Below are 22950 nucleotides of genomic sequence, written 5' to 3' on the forward strand. Positions count from 1 at the left end.
ACTGCTCCAGAGTTATTAAACAATAAAAGGCACAGATTATTGTGGGGAGGTGAGAAAGACTTTATGTAGGTGGCAGGATATGAATTCACTAATAAACAAGTGATGTGAAAAGCAGAGGTGGTGTATTATAGTGAATAAATAAATCTGTTGGGCACATCTGGCTTTGAATCCTGCTTGCCAGTTGATTGTTTCTCTTCCTTATTTCTGTATTCTCATCTAAAAAGTTAATATATTAATATACTTACTTTTGAGGATTATGGTGGTGACAAATGAGAAAATGAATTTGTATGCTAATACCAGGAACATAGCAAGTGTTCAATATATATTAGCTTCTATTTTTATCAGAAATGTTTATTAAATATTATTAAGTATAGGTGGGACAATGTATGCATGTAGATAAACTACTGGAAACACCTAGAAACTCATCTGATGTTTCCAGCAAAAAGAGAGGAGACATAGAATTATATGAGGATAATTGTACTCAGTTTAAGAAACATTTATTATATACCTTTCTTCTAACTAGTAGACACTGTGCTAGACTGCTGGGTATACAAAGGCAAATGAGAAGTAGGTTGCCAGATATACAAAGAAGAGGTGGTTTTTGTCTTGGTGGTCTAGTAGACTGGTAAACAAATATGTGTAAGAAGCATAAGATTTCCTATAATAGAAATCTGTTTGCCGTGTACACAAAGTTGGAAGTCGGGGGTAAAGGGGGTGCAGAAGAGGGGTTGCTCATGCCCAACACTGGAACTGTTTGCTAACCACTCGAGCCTGCACAACTGGAGGGTTGTCATTACAGAGCAGAGATTATTACTGGTTTGAGCAAGTTTTGCTCTATACACAGATGAGAAAATAATGTTACCCAAGATGTTAAAGAATGTCTGTTATACAATTAATGTGAATATTGTAGAGATGTAAGTTCATTTTCAGGTTACTTTTCAGGTTGTCTTTTTTTCTCCATAGACTTTAAACTCCAGAAGACACAGATCTTGAGTTGATCTTGTTCACTCTTGAATTGCCGCATCTTGGCCTAGTGCTGGAATATGGCATGCACTTATAAAACATTGTTCGATAGCCCTGGCTGATGTGGCTCAGTTGGCTGGAGCGTCATTCGGTACACCAGAAAGTTGGGTGTTCCATTCCTGGTTGGGGTGTGTATGGGCTACCAATTGATGTTTCTCTGTCATATCGAAGTTTCTGCCTCTCCCTTCTTCTCTAAAATCAATAAAATTAAAAAATGTTCAATAAGTATTCTTCAGATCCCTCTCATGTCAAAATGGAACTATCTTTAACAAGTAGCTGCTAATTTCCTCTAGACGTATTGATGGTCTGAAATGGGCAAAGAGACTCTATATATCCATGCTTTCTTGCAAATAAAACTCATGAGTTTTCTCATTCTCTTTTCTTCTGGAGAAACTATTTGCCTGAAGGCTGAGAAAAACGGGGGGTAGCTTGGTAGCTGCAAATCAACTGTGTCTGAAACTGAGACGGCACGTACAAATTGCTGTGCTCTGGAGTTGAGGACAAGATGTAATTGTACAGCAGAGTTCTTTGAAGTCATACAGTGCTGGTCCGGAGAAGCTATTTGCTTAGGTACATTCCAGTAGTTGAAGAGTTCACACATGCAACGATGAGATGGAGCAGCTGTCTGGTCAATTGTCTCTCAAGCACTTAACTGTGTGTCACGCACTTCGCTTGGTTCCAGTTCTTTCTGAACATGGAGCTGGTGAAAGAATGAGGCCCTGTTCTTCTCGAGAACAGTTCTACACAGTCCACGTGGGACTGTCATGTTGGGGTTGGTTTTACTTGCATGGACACAGGGCCTGTCACTGAGGCTCCTTAGGACAGGAAATAGCCTCTGAATCATCCCCTTTCTGAGGGGATGTCTTCGGGGACCACTCCAGCCAGAGGTGCCAGAGTGAGAGCAAGGTTCCTTCCGCTCGGTCCTCAACCCGGGTCCTAGTGACTTTCCCGTGGCGTTGAGTGACGCACCGCAGCGGTGGGCGGGGCTTGGCGGAAATCAACTTCCGGGGGCAGAGGTGTTTGAAGCCGGGCTTGTTAGGCTCTTCCAACTTGTGTGGCTGGGGTCGCCCCCGGGTGTGCGCCTTGGGTCTGTGTGCTGGGTGGGTGCCTCTCCTAACAGCGCAGCTCGGCGGCGTGATTGAGGCGGCGGCAGCAAGAGGGAGCAGGTAAATGGGCGCTTGCCTTCCGGGCCTGGGTCTGGGTACCCGGGCCGCTGGAGGCGGGCGGTGCGCCCGGGCGGCCAGGGCGCGGGCCCGGGAGCGCCCCACGGGGCGGAGAGCGCTGCCGATCTTCCGCTCTCCGCCTCCGCCTCCCCTTCCCCGGAGGTCTGGGGATCAGAGCCTGGGGCGTGACCCGCCTCGGTTTGGAGTCCAGCCTTGGGCCCCCACCCCCGCAGGGAGTGCCCACTGCACTTGCTGTCGCGGGCAGCTTTCGGTCCCTGCACGTTTCATAATCGAATGTTTTCGACAGTCTACGCACAAGTACACGTGATTATTGTGTCACGGAAACTCCCATCGAACCGAAAGTGATCCCTGTAGAGTCCTCACTGATCGCTCCGGGTTTGTTTCCCCTTCCACTTTGCCAAGTCCACCGGGATAAAAACTCCTGTGTCCGTCAGCAACTCGTTGCAATAAAAGTGGCATTTCAGGGTTAAGGCTAGGTGTTTCCAAAGTGGTGAGGCATCCTTCATTCCCACCAGTGCGCCCCCTCTCCTCACAATAAAGATGTTTCTTCCATCTGCCCTTGTATACTGCGGGGGGAACCTTTGGACGTGAAACCTGTTTTGGGCTTCATTGTAAGGAGTGGCATCTCTAAAAAACTCACTGTGTTTTTGGTAGGATGATGATGTTGCTGCTTCTACTTTCTCCCACTTGCTTCCCTGATGAGAGTTGGGGCAAAGCCTTGATTTCCTGGAGGGTAAAGTGCTGGCTACAGCTGTAGGTGACTCAGGGTTCCTTAAGAATTCCTATTCTTACTTTCCTCCCGCTCTGAACTGGGCAGATACTGATGCCACCTTCCTCTTTAAATATCAGGGAGGCAGTTGGATGATGGCTTTTGGAAACAGTTTGCATGTTCCCTGGCGGTGTGATTGGGGTGGGCTGACATTTCATCTTGTCATTGGGATGGGCTAACATTTCACCCAACGATTTAAGGCAAAATAGTCAGAATATTTAGTTTGGTGGGATGACAGGGCCTGACTATAAATTATCTGTGTTCTGTGCCGTAGAAGAGCTCTGCACTCCTAATCATCCCATTTGTCTTCTGCTACAGTTTCTGTTGCATTGAGGGTTAGGGATTAGGCCTTTAATGTGCCTGTTAGGTAAATGGAGGAGGGAGGATGCCAGGGATAGAGTGCACCTGTATGGTGCTGGCTAGCCAATAAATTGTGTGGTTGAGAATTGCCCTGGTTACAAAGTTTGGTATCCTCCAGGCAGGCTAGGAGGTTGTTCTGTGAGCTGGGAAATCTTATTATGCACTGGTTTCTTAGCAACAGTATAAGCCAAAAGGAATAAACATAAAACAAAAGTGATGAAACTTACAACTTACCTCTTAACATTTATTAAGTGGAAAAATGTATCTTCTTATTGGAGCCATCAGCTCAAAAACTTGAAAACTTTTTACTTTAGTCATTTTAATACTTAATACCAGACTAAGAGAAAGTGCAGAAAAGTCATCACAGAGGGGACACCACCTTTTCAGGAGGACAGAAAAAGAAAGAAGAGATGGTTACCAGTTTAGCTGGTCTGAAACTTCAATGGGTAAATAGGAATTTGCCTAATAAGAGGCATTTTATCTTGTATCCCTAGCGGTAGGTGTAAGATTTGTAAAATATATAAGATTGTTATGAATAAAGACAGCTACTTGAACTTTTATCATCTTTCTCCTGGCAGCAGAAGTTGGGGTGGGAGTGCATTGAGGTGGATGAAGCCTCTTCCATTAGTAGAGTGGGAGTGTGTAGTGATTTGTTTCCAAGTTTTAGCTCATAGTCGCTGTCCTCTTTATCACCTGATGCTTGCAACTTTTGGCCATTCTTGAAAGCTCATCAGATTTTGTCATTTTTTTCTGTCTAAATAATGAGAACTTTTAAGGCACCTGTCTTTAGCTGTTTATGTCAATATCTGTTTGTTTCTTATTTACTATGGTAAATCAGTTTGTTCGATTTGCAATATTTGTAAGGATTTTTTTGTTCCCTTACTGTCTCTCCCCAACCCCATACCTGGTAAGTTGATTTAGCTCATTTAATTTGATGCTTATTTTTCAAAGGGGTAACCCTGTGTCTTTTAAAATTTAGGTTTACTGAGGTATAATATACAAGCTAAAAAATCATTTTTAGTATCTTGTTCTATGAACTCTGACAAGTGCATATAGTCATGTAAATCTTCTTTGGTGAAGTGTCTCTTCAAATATTTGGAGTATTTTTATTTTTTTGCTTCTGTAATATCTCAGTAAAAGCTACAATAATCCAGCTTTTATTGAGATATTGACATATAAGTTTAAAGTATACAGTGTGATGATTGATACACATATATATTACAAAATGATTACCATCATCAGGTTAGTTACACCTCTGTCTCTTCACATAATTACCTATGTTTTTATGTTGTGATGATATTTAAGATATACTCTTTTAAAAATTCTTTCAAGTATTGTATATAGCACAGAATTGTTATAGTCACCATGTAGTACATTAGATTCCCAGAATGTATTCATCTTGTAGCTGGAAGTTTTTACCTTTTTTCTAGTCCTTGGCAGACACCATTCCACTCTCTGTTTCTGTGTTTGGATTTTTAGATTCCACCTTTAAGTGATACCACGCAGCGTTTCTTTCTCCCTCTGACTTATTTCACTCAGCACAATGCCCTCAAGGTCCATTCATGCTGTTGCAAAAGGCAAGACTTCCTTCTTTTTTTATGGCTAAATAGTATTTCTCTTTTTCTCCCTCTGTCTCTCTGGGTCTGTCTCCCTGTTTATCTAGCTCTCATATATATATTTTTATCCAGCCATCCATTTGATGGACACTTAGATTATTTCTCTCTTGGCTTTTTTGAGTAATGTTGCTATGATTTTGGGATGCAGATATCTCCTTGAGACAATGACTTCATTTCCTTTGGATATATGCCAAAAAGTGGGATTCTTAGACCATGTGATAGTTAATTCTCTCTATGTCTGCTAATATTTGCTTTATATATTTATATATTTTGATGCTCCTATGTTGGATGCATATATATTTACAAATATTATGTCCTCTTCTAGGATTGACCACTTTATCTCTATTTAAGGCCCTACTTTGTCTTTTGTTACAATATTTTTAAAAAGTCTGTTTTGTCTGATGTAAGTATTGCTACCCCAGCTTTCTTATTGTTTTTATTTTCATGGAATATATTTTTTCATCCTTTCACTTCAGACTGTGTGTGTCTTTAGATCTTAAGTGAATCTCTTTCAGACAGCATATACATGGATTTTATTTATTCATTCAGCTACATTATGTCTTTCGTTTGGAGAATTTATTCCATTTACATCGAAAGTAGTTATTGAAGGTGTATGTTTACTGCCATTTTGTTGTTTTCTAGTTGCTTTTGTAGTTCTGTATTTCTTCTTCTCTTGCTTCTCTTGTGGTCTGATAACTGTCTTTAGTGTTATACGTAGGTCCCTTTCTTATTATTTGTGTGTAGGTATTACAAATTTTTGGCTTGTGCTTACCACGAGGTTCATGTATTATAACACACAAACACATACACATCAGTCTGTTGAACTTGACAGTCACCTAAGTTGGAGCACATTTTGAAAGCACCACATTTTCATATCCTTCTCCCACACATTGCATATTTTTGATGTCACATTTTACGTCCTTTTATTTTATGTATCCTTTAATTAATACAGTTGATTTTACTACTTGTATCTTTTAACTTTCATACTAGTTTTATAAGTGATTGCTCGAGTACCTTTACTATATGTTTGCCTCCACTGGTATGTTATGTTTACTGGTGAGATTTATTTCTTTGACATGTTTCTTATTTCTAGTTATGGCATTTTATTTTCATCTTAGAGAATGCCCTTGAATATGTCCCATAGGGCCAGTTTAGTGGTGATGAACTTTAACATTTGCTTTTCTGGGAAACTATCCTTCAATTTTGAATGATAACCTTTCTGGGTAGAGTATTCTAGGTTAGAAGTTTTTTTTCCATTCAGCACTTTGACTATGTCATGCCATTTCCTTCTGGCTTGCAAAGTTTCTCCTGAAAAAAGTTTCTGCTGTTAATAATCTTACGGGGGTTTCTTTGAATTAAACTTGCTGGTTTTCCCTCGCTGCTTTTTGGATTTCTTTTTACCTTTAACTTTTGACGTTTTCATTGTGATGTATTTGGATATGGATCTCTTTGGGCTCATCTTGTTTGGGACTCTCTGTGCTTTCTGGACCTGAATGTCTGTTTTCTTTCCCAGATCAGGGAGATTTTTGTGATGATTTATTTCTTCAAATGAGTTTACTGCCCCTTTTTCTTTCTCTCTTCTAGGATGCCTATACTGTAAATACTAGAATGCTTGATATCTTACAGGTCCCTTAAATTGTGTTCATTTTTAAACATTTTTTTCTTTCTATTTTTTTATCATCGCTGGAGGACATTTTTTTTCTCATTGCTTTTGGGGAGAGTGGAATGGGGGAAAGAGAGAGAGAGAGAGAGACAGACAGACAGACATCAATGTCAGAGAGAAACATTGGCTGCCCTCTTGGGATATGTGCCCTGAACTGGGCTCAAACATGCAACCTGGTTATGTGCCTAGACCGGGAATTAAACCCACAAGCTTCTGGTCAATGAGATGATGCTGAAACCAACAGAACTACACCAGCTAGGGCATCCTTTTTTTTTTTTAAATTTTGCTGTTCTTTGTGTGTGATTTGTACTACCCTGTCTGCTAGGTTGCTGATTCTTTCTTCTCTACCATCTAGTCTTATTGATTCCCTCTAGTGAAAATTTTTTTCAGTTTAGTTATTGAATCATTCAGCTCTGTGTGTTCTGTTTAGTACTTTTTAATATTTTCTTTCTTTTTTAAAGTTCTCACTTCAAATATTTTCAATAGAATATGTTCATCTATTCTCCTGTGTTTGATGAGCATGTTATGACCATTACTTAAAATTCTATCAGGTAAATTACTTGTCTTTGTTTCATTCATGTTTGTCTCTGTAGTTTTATCTTGTTTCTTTATTAGGAACATATTCTTTTGTTTGCATATTTTGTAAACTCTTTGCGTCTGTTTTTGTGTATTATACAAAACTGCTTTCTTTTCCTGTCTTGAAGGTGTTGCCCTTTATAAGAGATGAACTTCATCATTTAACTGGCCCTAATTCTTGGTTGTTCTTGAACTCTGTCTCTGATTGTTTCAGACCTGTAGGTTCCAGCAGTGCAGTCTTCTCTGGCGATTTGAGTCTGGCTCAAGGGGTATCCCCTGTGTGGGCTGCACATTCCCGTTGGCTTTGGCATATCCATCGTGGCGTGGGGCTGCTTGCCTTCTGTGTCTGGCCTTGTAGAGTGGGTGGTATGTGAGGCTGGGCCGTGTGCTGCTTTTAGCAGATTAGACTGAGAGCATAAAAATGCACCTGCAAGGTAGACAGAGCCTGTAAAAATATCATCTGCTCTTAGAGAGATTTCCAGCAGACTTCAGCTATGTGGCAGATGCTGTAACTACATCTCCTTAATATAAGTCTAGGTTGTTTTCAAACTGCTGCTTTTCGAACTGGGTCCCAGTGTGCATGTGTCTATGTGCAGTCCCTTTGAGAGTGGAGTTATGGCTCTCGACAGCCCTGTGTTTCTCCTGGACATAAGTGACATTCGTATTCAAAGCCAGACTTTTTGGTGGCTCGTCCCTATAGTGCAGGGCCCAAGGGTTGGGGTGCCTGGAATGGGATACCACATCCCTTGCTCCTCAGTGAAAGCTTTGTTCATTATTATTGTTATATTAATATTTTAATCCTCGCCCAAGGATATGTTTATTGATCTTAAAGAGAGAAGAAGGGAGAGAGAGAGATAGAAACATTGATGTGAGAGAGAAATATACATCAGTTGCTGCTTCTTGTATGCAGCCTGACTGGGGAATCGAACCTGCAATCTAGGTATGTACCATGCCCAGAGATTAAACCCACAGTCCTTTGGTGTACCAGATGATGCTCTAACCAATTTAGCCATCCAGCCAGGGCTGTTTATTACTATTTTGTTAAACCCATCTCTTATTGTGACCCTTTTATCCTTTACCGGTAGCAGCAGGTGTTCAGCGAGTTCTCAGTACCCCCCAACCACGCCCCCCACCCCACCAAAGGATTGTTTTATATGTAGCTTTTAGTTTGTTGTGTTCTGGGGATGAGCTGAGTTTAGGACTTATTATGCCACCATCTTAACCCTTCATTTTTTGGTCTGTTTTTATTGGGTTATTTTCTTTCTGAATTGTAAGAGTTTTATATAGTCTTGATATAAATCCTTTATTATACATATATTCATAGACAGTTCCTTTCAGTCTGTGGCTTGTCTTTTCATTTTGTTAGCAGTGTCTTTTAAAGAGCTGAAGCTTTAAATTTTGATGAAGTCCAGTTTATCAATATTTCACTTTTATGATTTGTACTTTGTGGCCTAGCTAAGAAATTTTGCCAAACTGAAAGATGGAAAGATTTTTAATACTTTTGAAATTTTATATTTTATTTATTTAAAATACTTTTAAAATTTCAGCTTTTCTTTTTTTAAATTTTTTAAAATTTATTTATTTCTAGAAGGGAAGGGAAGGAGAGAGGGAGAGAAACATCAATGTATGGTTGCCTCTCGTGCGTCCCCTGCTGGCAACTGGCCTGTAACCCAGGCATGTGCCCTGACTGGGAATCGAACTGCGAATCTTCCGGTTCGCAGGCCCGTGCTCAATCCACTGAGCTACACCAGCCAGGGTGAAATTTTATATGTTAGGGTTTACGTATAGGTCTAATATATTTTGGTCAACTTCTGGTTGATTTTTATATGTGGTACAAGGTACAGGTCAAGGTTCGGTTTCTCTCTTTGTATTGAATATATGGCTATTCAGTTTATCCAGCACCATTCATTGGAGACTATTATTATCCTTTCTTCAGTAAATTTTTCTGGCACCTTTGTAAAAAATCAGTCAACTGTGTATCTGGGAATGTATTTGCGGACTCTCAATTCGGTTGCATCTGTCTGTGTGTCTTCTTTGGCCAAAACCACATCGTCTTCATTAGTGTAGCTGTATAGTGTGCCTTGAAATTGAGACATCTGAAACTCCAAATTTGTGTTGTTTTCCAAAATTGTTTTTGGTATCCTAACTTTTCTTTCCATGTAAAATTTTAATCAGCTTGTCTCTGTATGAATAGGCATTATGGGATTTTGACTGGGCAAACTTTGAAGTTAGAGTTGAACTTGAGAGAATTGACATCTTAGTATTGTTTTCTAATTCAGTTAGTTAAAGCATGCGTCTTTATTTTGGTTTTTGATTTTTCTCACTGATGTTTTGAAGCTTTCACCATTAAACTCTTGCATATATTTTATTACATCTGTAAATAAGTATTAATTTAGTACTTTATATTGACTTTCAATCATCAGCGTCATTAAATTTACTTATTAGTTCTAGTAGCTTTTGTGGATTCATTGGAATTTTTTATGTAGGCAGTCTTGTCTGCCAGAGACAGTTTTATTGCATATTTTTCCATTGTCTACCTTATATTTTATTTTCTCATCTCAGTATGCTGGCTAGGACCTTTAGTATGATGTTGGATAGGACAAGTCAGAGCAGATATCCTTGCCTTGTTTCTCATCTAAGCAAGTTAGGCATGTTGTTTTTTGCTATTAAGTAGTAACTGTAGGTTTTTCATGAATATATACACCCTTTATCAGATTGAAGGTGTTTTTCTTTAGCTTCTAGTATGCCGAGAATCTTTTTAAGTCATAGATGATTATCGTATTGATTTCTTTGATTTTGGAAATTGTAGTTGATTACAGTAGAAAATTGGGAAATAAAGAATCCTGTAAAGAAAATAGTTAATCTGTTTCCAATATGAGATAATTCTCTCTAACATTTTTGCTGGCTTTTCTTTAAATCTTTTTTTTGAAAACACTTAAAAAACAAAATGGTAAATATTGTTTATATTTTTCCCTTTTCACTTAGCATCACGCTGTGAGTGTTTACCACATCATGAAGTTTTCAAGAACTGTTAAGTTCTTGATTTGTATTTAAGATGGCTAAGTTTTCCCCATTGAAATTAACGTTAAATATTTGTGCATAACTGATAATATTTTAATAGATTCTTTAAAATGTGGTTATATGTAGTATATATGGTTTTCTTCAGATTCTTAATAGACATTGCCTCTGTTTCATTTGATATTCTTATAATTTGTCCTCCAGGCCATTTATTGTGATAAATTTTGTAGAAAAATATGATAATGAATATAATTGACCTTTTTGGCATCATATTAAGGTAGAATGCTAGAATTTCAGAAAATTAGAGTTCCTTGGTTATGTCTAGTTCAAACCATTTATTTCATAGGTTTAGAGTCTAGAATAATTAAATGACTATTTTACTCATAAAGCAAAATTTTATCAGTATGATAAAATAATGATAAATAAATCAATATGAGACCGTATTAGTTATTTTTAAAATGTCTGCTGAGGTTTATGTCCTTTTATATTTTGTAATTTTAAATTAGTTTAGACCATTTTTGATCTGTACCTTCTCTCTTCCCTGTCAGATACTTAATAAGTGGTACAAAGACTCTTGTTGGCTATATGCCATAGAATCTTACCTAAAGATTATGGAGATGTATTTACTGTCACTAGCAGAAGGTACAACATTTAAAAAAATTTTTGAAATGAGAAGAATTTTTTAAATTATAGGTTTAATTAATGAAGATTAGAAGTAGTGTTAGCTGTTTTAAAATGCATCATGTTATAATCCTAGTAAAACTGTTTTCCTTAGACAGGTGTGCACATTTTAGTGTTTACATAATACAGTCCAACACATGATGGTTATCTAGACTGACCATCTGAATGAAATAACTACCATATTTTTCAGACCATGAGATGCACCTAGGTTTCAGAGGAGGAAAAATAGGAAAAAATTTTTTGAAGAAAAAAATGTGGTAAAATATTTAATAACATAAATAACATTATATTTCACCAATGTAAATGTAAACAGAAGTCAACACCAGCATTAACAACCATTATTCCTCCCAATTTGTGGTGGGAGTGTGCATCTTATAGTCTGAAAAATATGGTGCTCTGTTACAAAGTTTGAAATCACTTTTTCCTGCTACTAGAGAAGATTGACTCTCTTCTCCCTTTGCCAGCTTTGCTAGCACAGACCATGTGCATCTCCTACCAAAAGTAGGACTAGATAAAGCAGAGGCCAGCCAGATTGCCTTTCATGTTGTGCCCAGCCATTTGGTAAAAGAGGGTGTACACGACCATTTCAAGATGCGTTGCTTTTGTGAGAGTTCAGAACTTCTGCAAGTGTACTGAAGACAGTGCTGTAGTATTATGCGTGATCCATCAATCTATGAATACGCTTTGTCAGTAGGCAGGGGCTTACCTGAATATTACTAAAAAACTACATGCTTAGACATTGGTAAAAGATTGTGATTAAAGATGAGATTAAATATCATTTAAATGATGAATTTAATAAAAACAACTTAAAATGAAGTTATACCTTTTATTCATAGTTTGCCTAAATTGGGTATGAAAAATGAAAAATAAGCCTACAGAAGCTGAATAGCATTAAATGGGCCACCCTGAATCAGAAGATAAATTGAAATAAATACTTATTTTATATTCAGCTGAATACAAAAACTCTTTGTTTAATTGCTGGGTGTTATTAGGCATTAGGTATTTTAAGTTTCATCTCTTATCTGTTATGAGAATATATTAATTTCTTTGTAGGACTAGCTTTGCTTTAAGACAATGGTGTTGTAAATTGTCACTTGCTCATTTAGTGTATCTGATTTTTTTCGGTGATTATGGTAGTTAAGAATAGTTGTCTAGTACCTTTGGTTGCAAGAAAGTTTTGTAGGAAATTTTATCTTCATTGGCATACTGATTTGATTTTCATATTTCTAAAGTTGGGTGTTATTTATCCTTCTCCTTTTGTTATGTATAGGAGAAGAAAAGAATGCCACAAGGTTATTATTCTCAGTGTCACAGTGATGAACATGAAAGGTGACTCCTATAAGGTTGATGGGAAATGCTATAGCCACTCAGAGTCTCCTCATTGCAAAATGTTTTAGGGTATGATTCCAGTACATGTGAGCAGAAAATCTTGAACAAAGTTAAGTAACATATACATAAAAATTTTGGCTGAATATTTTTTATCTCACAGAGAGGTCATGGGTATTATCATTACTTTTATCTCAGCCAAATAATTCAGCATGTAGTTCATGGGGGTGAATTGGGAATCATGGGGCTGGATCTGATTCTTTAAGCAGCATATAATTTTTTCCCACTTTAAAAAACATACCAGAGTAATGGTTGATGAAGTTGTGTTTGTACTTTGGGAAGTAAACATTGGGAAGCAAATTTTGGGAAGGTTTTGGTCATTATTTCTTCAAATATTTTTCAAACCTTCTTTCCCCTTCTCTCTCTCTTCTTCTGGGACTCCCATAGTGCATATGTTGGCGTGCTTGAAGGTTTCCCACAGGTCTTTGAGGTTCTGTTCACTTTTCTTTATTCTTTTTTTCTTTTTTTGTTCCTCATACTGCATCTCTGAATTGAATAAGTCCAGACACTGGACATATTGTCTATTTCTATATTTCTATCTGTCTATCCATCAGTCAATCTGTAGAGTACATGGAGTGTATTTATTGAGTGATTAACATACCATATGGAACATGAAAAAGAAACAAGCATTCAGAAGGACAAAAAGCAATAAAAAAACTGGAATCATAAGACAAAAGCTTTAAGTAACAATATAGTAAAAGAAAGTGATGAATTAGAAAGGGGTTATTGGTAGGCTGTGAGAATAAGGAGGGATTGGCATACTAGAAATTTCAGTAAGGGGGAATAGCTGGTTCTGTGGGGTAATAGAGTAATTTAAGTAGGAGGATATAAAGTGGTGGTTTGAGTGAAATTTCAGAGTTTAAGGGCCTGGATTTGAAGCAGTTATGTCAAAATAACAAATAGCACGGTAACTACTTGTGTTGATGGCCCAGTTATTGCAATAATATTGTACATTGCAATGACTGTAACAATATATAATTGTGGCAATAAGAGTAGCCATTATTTTTAAGTATTGGTAATCTATCAGGTACTGCACTCTGAGACTTTCCAAATATTCAAAAAAATATTTTTTATAGATGACCAGAATAAAGTGAATATTGCCATAAATTGAGTCACACAAGATATTTGGTTTCCTAGGGCATATAAAGTCATGTTTACACTGTATTGTAGTGTTATTAAGTGTGTGTTAGCATTATGTATAAGAGTACAGTTTATATACCTTAATGAAAAATAATTTATTGGTAAAAAATGCAAACTATCATCTGAGCCAGTTGGAAGAAATGGCAGCAGTAGATTTGCTTGACACAGGGTTACCACAAACCTCTGATTTGTAAAAAACAATATCTGCTAAGAGCAATAAATTGAAGTATGATAACATGAGTTATGCCTATACTGTGTTTTAGACTTACCTGTGTAGTTACTTTTACTGGTGCTCTTTATTTCTTTATGTGGATTCAAGTACCATGTATTGTTCTTTTATTTCAGACTGAATGAATCCCTTTAGTATCTCTTATAAATCATATATGCTGCTGATGAATTCTCTTTCTGTTTATCTGGGGAAGTCTTAATTTCCTCTTCATTTTTGAAGATTACTTTTGCTGGATATAGAATTCTTAGTTGACAGTTCTTTTGGCTCTTTGAATGTGTAATCCCACAGCCTTTTGGCATTTATGGTTGTTTGTGAGAAATCAAGTTAAAATCTTATTGTGCATGGATTTCTTGGAGGTGATGAGTTGCTTCTCTCTTTCTGCTTTCAACATTCTTTCTTTGTTTTTGGCATTTGAAAGTTTGGTTGTGATAGGTTCTCTTTAAGTTTATTCTACTTGGAATTTGTTGAACTTCTTGCAAATATAGATTAATGTTTTTATCAGTTTTTTTCTAGCATTAAAAAAAATCATTTTATTGTTGTTTAATTACAGTTGTCTGTATTTTTCCCCAGCCACTCCCCTGCCACCCCAACCAAACCCATCTCCCTCCCTTGCTTCCACCCTCCCCCTTGTTTTTGTCCAGGTGTCTTATACTAGTTCCTGAAAACCCTTCCTCTCCTTCCTCCCATTGTTCCCTCCCCCCTCCCCTGTGGTTATTGTAAGATTGTTCTTAATTTCAATGTCTCTGGTTAAATTATTTTGCTTTTTTTCTTTTGTTGATCATGTTCCAGTTAAAGGTGAGATCATATAGTATTTGTCCCTCACATTCTGGCTTATTTTGTGTAGTATAATGCTCTCCAGTTCCATCCATGTCGTGGCAAAGGGCAGGAGCTCCTTCTTTCTTTCTGTTACATAGAATTCCATTGTTTACACTATAGTTTTTTGATCTGTTCATTTACTGATGGGCACCTAGGTTGCTTCCAACACTTGGCTATTATAAAGTGTGCTGCTGTGAACATTGGGGTGCATAGGTTCTTTTGGATTGGTGTTTCAGGGCTCCTAGGATATAATCCCAGCAATGGAATTGCTGGGTCAGAAGGCAGTTCCATATTTAGTTTTCTGAGGAAATTCCGTATTGTTTTCCACAGTGGCTGCACCAGTCTGCATTCCCACCAACTGTGCACTAGGGTTCCCTTTTCTCCACAACCTTTCCAACACTTGTTGTTTGTTGCTTTGTTTATGATGGCCATTCTGACCTGTGTGAATTGGTATCTCATTGTGGTTTTAATTTTTATCTCTCTGGTGGCTAGTGATGCTGAGCATCTTTTCATATGTCTCTGGGTCCTCTGTATGTCCTCTTTGGAGAAGTGTCTGTTCAGATCTTTTGCCCATTTATTAATTGGGTTGTTTGTCTTTTTGGAGTGGAGTTGTGTGAGTTCTTTTTAATTTGATGAGGTCCCATTTGTTTATTCTTTTCTTTATGTCCCTTGCTTTGGGGGACATATCAGTGAAGATGTTGCTGCATGGAATGTCTGAGATTTTTCTGCTGATATTTTCCTCTAGGACTTTCATGGTGTCACGACTTATATTTAAGTCTTTTATCCACCTTGAATTTATTTTTGTGTAAGATGTAAGTTGGTGATTTAGTTTCATATTTTTGCATGTAGCTGTCCAGCTCTCCCAGTACCATTTGTTGAAGAGGCTATTTTTACTCCATATTATGCTTCTTCCCCCTTTATCAAATATTAATTGACCATAGACACTTGGGTTTATTCCTGGGATCTCTGTTCTGGTCCACTGGTCCATTGGTCTATGTGCCTATTCTTATGCCAGTACCAGGCTGTTTTGATTACAGTGGCCTTGTAATACAGTTTGATATCAGACTAGCATTTCTTCAAACATTCTTTCTACACCTTTTCTCCTCTCTAGCTGGTAGTTTCAATAGAGTATATATTGATAAGACTGATGATTTTACACAGGTTTTTGAAGCTCTATTCATTTTTATGTATTCTTTTTTCTCTGTCTTCCTCAGAGTGAATAATCTCAATGACCTATCTTAAAGTTCACTGAACCTTTCTTCTCTCTACTCAGATGTGCTGTTGATGCCTTCTAGTGAATTCTTCGTTTCAGTTAGTGTACTTTCCTACTCCAGATTTTCTATTTCATTTTTATTCTTCCCATCTTTTCATTAATATTCTTTATGTTATGATACATTTTTATACTTTCCTTGAGTTATTTAGGTATAGTTTCCTTTAGTGATTTGAGACTATATCTATGAACATACTTAATGTAGTTGGTTTTAATGCCTTTGTCTAATAAATCCAGTGCTTATGTTTCCTCAGGATCAATTTCTATTGACTGCTTTTTTTTCTCCTTGTGTTTGGGCTGTACTTTCTTGTTCTTGTATATCTAATTCATAAATTTAGATGAAAATTGGGCATTTAAAATTTTTATATATTTTCAACTCTGAAAATCACATTCTCTCTCTTCCTCATTTGTTATTGTTACTCTTTATTGTTACTAATGTTGCTGTTTGCTTGTTTAGTGACTTTTCAAACTCTTCATGTAGATTATGTATTCTTTGTCTTGTGTGGCCATTGGGTAGGGTATTACTAGCTGCTCTATTGAGTTGGCAAAAATGTCTCTTTAGTCATTTTCTGTAAAATAAAAGACACATTTTTTATTTTCACTAATAACTTTATTAATTGGATATTTTGAGTATGTTAGCTATCTCCCACATGGTATAACATTAATTGTTCTAAATAAATGTCTTGATTTGATTGCTATCAACTTCAGCTGGTGTAGCCAACTGTGGACCATCGTCCAGTGAGAAATCTCCAGCACGAAACTTTGCAAATCGCTTTTGACACATTTTATCAGTCATAGCACCTTCTCTATACACTGCAGAAATCTTTTTTTGTCTCAGTTGCATTTCTTGAATGAATAAAGCATAATATGCTGAAAATGTTGCTTGTTTTCTTCCACCTTCAATATGAAAATGGCTACATAAAAATTTAATAATTTTGATGTTTTTTTTAAATGCATGCTGATATGGTAGCTGTCACAATACAGTCTAACAAAACTGTTTTGAATGAAGTTAAAGACAGCTAACTGCTGCTAAAATCATCAATGGGAAAAAACCAAATGAACTTTTGGCCATCCTAGTATTATGCCATTTCATCTTATATAATTGGATCTATTTAAATTGAGAAAATCTTTTGGTAGGGCTGTGAATTATGGTTGAAATGTTATTTGAATTGCCAGAATGATTACTTTGTAAGGGGAAAGCAAAGAAACATTTCTCAAACACTTACTGTATGTTATGCCTGAATGTATTATTAAGAGAAATTGAATTTTCTAGTTAATAGGATTTCCTAGTAACTAGGACAACCAGAAGCCCAAGGTTTCTTTGGTATTTGACTTGGTGAAAATCTCTTGACCTGTACTTGTGGAGTTTAGTGCCCAAGTAATTGAAAATAACCAAACTTTCCCCCCTGCCCAGCGCTTAACTGAGTTAGCATCTTGTAGTACCTGAGAATCTTAATTGAGAATATCATTTCCAATGCCATAGACTAAATTGGGATGATACTTGTTTTCAAACCCAATCTGCAGTTATTTTCTTGCTTCTGAAAGTAAGCAGCTGGCAGAATCTCCTTAGTAGTTTCCTGACCAGTGGAGCAAAGGCTGTGATGGTGAAAAGGGCCAAGTGGAACCACTAGAACTGCTTCTGCCTAATAAAATAGTGACTAAAAGCAATACCTTGTTTCTGGATGAATTGCAGAGAATAATGCCACCATCGAGGACTTCAAACGCGTAGCATTGTGATTCCCACCACATCCCCGTTCATCTGTTTGGCTTTTACAGAAGACAGATGGCTCTTGGGAAATGACAATTGATTATGTAAACCAAGCTAGTAGATTACTATGATTGCAGTTGCTATACCATACATGGTTTTAGCAACTACGTGCCTAGTTACTGCTTAAATAAAAAAGAGAGTGAAGAAACTGAATAGCACAACTCACTACTTAGTTTTATTTTTTTTTAAGTAAAGTAAACTGAGGGAATAATCATGAAGACTACAGGATTTCCCCTTTTATAAAAAGTTTCTAGGGAAAAAGAACGATTGGATATTTTCAGCATTTAAAAAGCTGGTTAATCACCACACATTCTTTCCGTTGTGATTGTGTGGCAATGCTGAGGTCTGGAATCTGGCACATCACTTCGGAGCTTCCCTCCCCCCGCCCCTTAACTCTCAGCAGACTCCTCCGTGTCTCCGATGTTGGATTACATAGCAAGGTTTTCTTGATTCTCAGTTTTAGAAAATGTATAATGATTTTCTAATCCTCATTCTCCTGAAATTTAGTTACTTTAACATTGTCTTAATAATTGAAAGAAAATATGTATTATGCTTTAAAAACAGCACAGAACTAAGTTATTCTAATCAAGAAGGTGTGCCATCTTTTGGGGAGTTTATGTGTAATGAACTGTGGCCAATTTTTAATTTTCTACGAGGGAGGCAACTATAAAAGTTGAATAAAACACAACTAATTGGTTATGTGTGTGGAGAAGCTGGGGCATGTGTTTGTGTGTGTATGAACTATAGCATTCTTTTATGTGGTTAAATATTTTATCCATTCTTCAAATAACAGAATGGGCAATTGGTCACAGCATTGCTGTTATAATTACTGTGTACCTGAAATGGAAATTTATTGTGTGTGGATGCATATGTTGAGAGAGAAAGTCATGTAAGAGATGTACATAGAATGCTGCTTTACTTATAAGAGGTTTTTAGTTTTGACCTTTGAGGATATTGTGAAGCTAATGTAAGCATCAGGGAATCTGTAATAATGATAGTGAAGGAACCAATACTTAGGAGCATTGCACTTTTGTTCATATCACTACCATTGCTTAGTTCATGTACATTTCTCTGGTGATAGGAAAATTATGTTCCTGCACTAAGGGAGCACATGAAAAGATCTAGATGATAGTATTGTGGTATTGACAGAAGTGAACTTGGCGCAGACAGGACACACAATTGATAAACACACACTTGTCTGTATGTACACATTTCAGATTAAATTTCCTGGGAGTATTGAGGTCCTCCAATTCATTGTGTCCTTGTAGTATCCCAGCCTAATAGTAGTTAGCACATCAACCAAGTTTGTGCATCTTTGAATTGTGTGTAGTTTATGGAATTTTTTTAGGAAATTTTCTGAAATAGCAATTTTGAACCAACTACCTAATCATATTCATAGTTATATGTATGCTTCATATTTTTTCCATGTGTTTGAGAAGTTGAAGACAGTAAGCCAGTCAACAAATTAGAGTTTGTTAATGAACTGTTGTTCTGAGCAAGGAAGAGTGGCAAATTTTTCATAATGGCTGGAAGAGACAGACTGTGAGACTGGAAATGTGAATTCGACCCACATTGTTAAGGGACTGTAGGATCTCAAGGAATAGATTACCAACAGCATAATGAGAAGTTAAGTGTGGGCATGATCAAGTCAACCCTGGGCAGGATGGGCTGATGCCCTTGTTTACTGCTTGAGGGGAAAAAGTCAAAGCAGTATGGAATCATTTTGTTGTGTAGCAGTCTGAAAAAATAATGGGACAAAGGGACAAAGGCGTGACAGAAACTTTAAAGTGTAAGACAGAACTCTGGGCATGGGACTCAGTTCATTGGATCGTCCTCCTGTTCTTGAAAAGGTTGAAGGGGCACGCGCACTTCAGTTGTGGGTTCGATCTGTGGGTTAGATCCCCAGTTGGGGCAACCGATGGATGTTTTTCTCTCTCTAAAATCAACGTATCCTCTCTGGCATGGTCTCAAAGATTTTCTCCGGTGTTTTTTTCTAGAAATTTTGTAGTTTTATGTTTAGGTTTATTTCAAGTTAATTTCTTTTTTTGTATGATACAATGTAAGTGTCAAGGGGCATTATTCTGCAACAGCTCAAAAAAACTATTCTTTCCTCATTGTATTATCTTGGGAGCTTTGTGGCATATTTGTGTGTCTACTTCTGGACTGTATTCTTACCACATTATCTGGATTTACTCTAGCTTTATAGTAAGATTGATAGTCATGTGGCGTGAGTCAACTTTGTTTTTGACCTTCAAAATTGTTTTGACTATTCAGGTTTTTTCATGCATATTTTATAAATAGTTTGACAGTGTCAACAATAAAGCCTATTGAAATTTTGATTAGTATACAGATTTTGGCAGAAATAACGCCCCCTTTTAATTACAAAATCATAAGCATGTAATTCTGTAACATAACAATATTATGCTCAATCACACCATATGACATTTTAAGTGAAATGTTCAAGTTAAAACTATAAATGATTACACCTATACTATTACCCTACCAACTGCACTCAAGCAGGCACTACTTCTGGCAGACCTTGTATTAAATCTTTATATCAATTTGAAGAGAATTAGAAAAATACTTAATTGTCTGACCCATGTGTATGTCTTGCTTATTTTGTTAAATTTGTCCCAAAGTATTTCATACTTTAGATGCTATTGTAATTGGCATTGCATGTTTTAATGTTCAGTTATTAGTTTCTAATATATAAAGTAGTTTAATTTTTTAATATTAACCTTGTATTCTTCAAGTAGTTTTTAAGTAGATTCCTTGGGATCTTTTACATAGATAGTCACATTGCCTGTGACTAAGGATTTTTTGTCTCTATGCCTTTTATTTCTATTTCTTGCCTTACTACATTAGACCCTCTGGTAAGAGCACGTATCTTGGACTTTTTCAGGAGCTTAGAGTGAAGGAAAGGCATTAGTTTTTGACCATTAAATATAATGTTAGCAGAATTTCTTTTCTTTTCTCCCCTCCCCTCCCCTTTCTCTTGTCCTTTCCCTTCCCCTTATCTTCCCTTCTCTCCCCTCACCTTTCTTTTTATAATAGCCTTCAGACTGAAGATATTTTCTTCTATTTCTTGTTTGCTAAGAATTTTTATTATGAATGAGTTTCGAGTTTTGCAAATTTTTTCTGCATTCATTGAAATGATCATATATATTTTTATATATTTTTAAGGGTGAATTATATTGATTTATTTTCAAATATTCAACCAAGCTTGAATCCTTGGATAAAAGTTACTTTTCGTGATACATTAGTATTCTTACATATTGTTGAATTTGATTTGTTAAAACTTTGTTACTGGTTTATGCATCTATATTAATATATTAATATGGAATATTTTTTATTTCTCATAATGTCTTTGTCTGGTTTTCATATCAGGATAAAACCAAATACCAGTCACTTCTTTATTTTTGAAGTTTCTGAAAAATTCGTGTTTCTTTCTTGACTCTCATAGAATTCTCCAGTAATGCTTTTGTCACCTGAAGTATCTTTTTGTGTGTGTGGAAAGATTTTAACTATAAAATCAACTCCTTTATAGATCCAAATATAGTCAGTTTATCTATTTTTATAGAATAACTTCAGGAACTTTTTTGTCTTTCAAGGAACTTACTCATTTCATATAAATATTTAAAATTACTGCCAAATGTTTTTCATAATGTTCCCTTATTATTTTTTTAATGTCTGTGTAATTTCTAGAAATATACTGATATTGAAACTCTTTGATTCCTGCTTTTGGTAATTTTTGTAACTTTTTTTGCTGTCATTTAGTGTGGAGGTTTATTAATTTCATTTATATTTGGGAAGAATCATCTTTTGCTTTAACTTGTCTATCTTTATATTTCCTACCTAAATATTTCTGTTCTTATTTATGTCCTTTCTTCTTCTGGCTTTGAGTTTAATATGCTCCACATTTTCTGGTGTCTTAAGGAGAAAACTAAGTCACTTATTTGAATACTTTCTTTTTTTCTTATATGTTTATAGATTTTCTTCAAAGCACTGTGGCAACTGCATCCTACAAATTTTGATATGTTGTATTTTCAGTTACATTCACTTCAAACTATCCATCAATTTTCTTGTGATGTATAGTGGGTTATTTAGAAGTACATTGTTAAATTTTCAGGTTTTTGAAGGCATTTCCAAATTCCCTTTTTTAATTGATTTTTAATATATTTCTTTGCTTAGAGAAGACACTTTATATGATGTCAGTTTTAAAAATCATTTGAGACTTGTTTAAGGACTCAAAATGTGCACTTGAAAAAATGCCAAATCATCGCTTGTTAGTGTTTTTCAGAAATGTTAAAATTAAGTTGGTTGCTCATATTGCTCAAGTCTTCTCTATAAAATGAGTATTATTTACTCATTTTATTTCTGCTCATGTTATCATTTACTTAGAAAGAAGTGTTGAGATCTTTAGATATGGTTATAGATGCATACACATTTGGGATTGTTACATTTACTTAATAAATTCACTTCCTTGTTTTGAAATCTGTCTCTTCATTCCCAGTAATATTGCTCGATCTGAAGACTAATTTTTCTGATACTAATATAGTTACTTCATCTTTCTTTTGATTTGTGTTTGCATGGTATATCTTTATTTTAATCTTTTTTGTTGTCATAGCCAAAATAAAAATTTTTTCATTGACATCTCTTGTCATCATGATTATTTTTTCTTCTACCTTCTTATTCAGTCTGACAGTCTCTGCTTTTTAATATGGTTGTTTAGACCATTTACATTTATTCAACATAGATAGCACTGGCAGTCCTAGCCATAACAATCAGAAAAGAAAAAAATTAAAATGCATCCAGATTGGAAAGGGAGAAGTAAATGGGACCTTATTTACAGATGACATGATTCTGTACATAGAGAACCCTAAAGATTCCACTAAGAAACTATAAAACTGATAAATGAATTCAATAAAGTAGCAGGATACAAAGTCAATATCCAGAAATCAGTTGCATTTTTATATGCCAATAATGGAACTGTCAGAAAGGGAAATTAGGAAAATAGTCCCATTCACAATTGCTTCAAAAATAATAAAATGCCTGGGAATAAATCTAACCGAGGATATAAAAGATCCATAATGGAAAATTACAAGACACTGGAAGCTGAAGGAACAAATAAGCGGAAGTACATACTGTGTTCTTAGATAGGAAGAATTGACATTGTTAAAGTGTCCACACAACTCAAAGCAATCTACGAATTCAAAGCAATTCATATGAAGATACCAATAGATGTATTTCACAGAACTAGAACAAGTATTTAAAAAATTTATCTGGAACCACAGAATAACCCAAATAGCAACAGTGATTTTGAGGAAAAAGAACACAGTTGGAAGAATCATGTTACCTAATATTAAACTATAAGGCTATAGTAATCAAAACAGCATGGTACTGGCATAAAAATAGACACATGGGTGATCAGTGGAACAGAAGAGAGAGCCC

The 22950-nt window shown here is 36.1% G+C and overlaps 1 protein-coding gene across 2 annotated transcripts in view; it reads left to right on the forward strand.

Moving 5' to 3' along the window:
- The first annotated feature begins 2024 nt into the window (after nt 1-2024).
- CCDC91 (coiled-coil domain containing 91) overlaps nt 2025-22950 on the forward strand; it is a 277346-nt gene continuing 256420 nt past the window's right edge. For both annotated transcript variants that reach the window (XM_037144864.2, XM_053661500.1), the window contains exon 1: nt 2025-2189. The gene's annotated coding sequence lies outside the window, so the exon portion shown is untranslated. The remainder of the gene's footprint in view (nt 2190-22950) is intronic.

This window comes from Artibeus jamaicensis, unplaced genomic scaffold, assembly GCF_021234435.1.
Source record: "Artibeus jamaicensis isolate MK-2021 breed Jamaican fruit bat unplaced genomic scaffold, CSHL_Jam_final contig_233, whole genome shotgun sequence".
Taxonomy (NCBI): domain Eukaryota; kingdom Metazoa; phylum Chordata; class Mammalia; order Chiroptera; family Phyllostomidae; genus Artibeus; species Artibeus jamaicensis.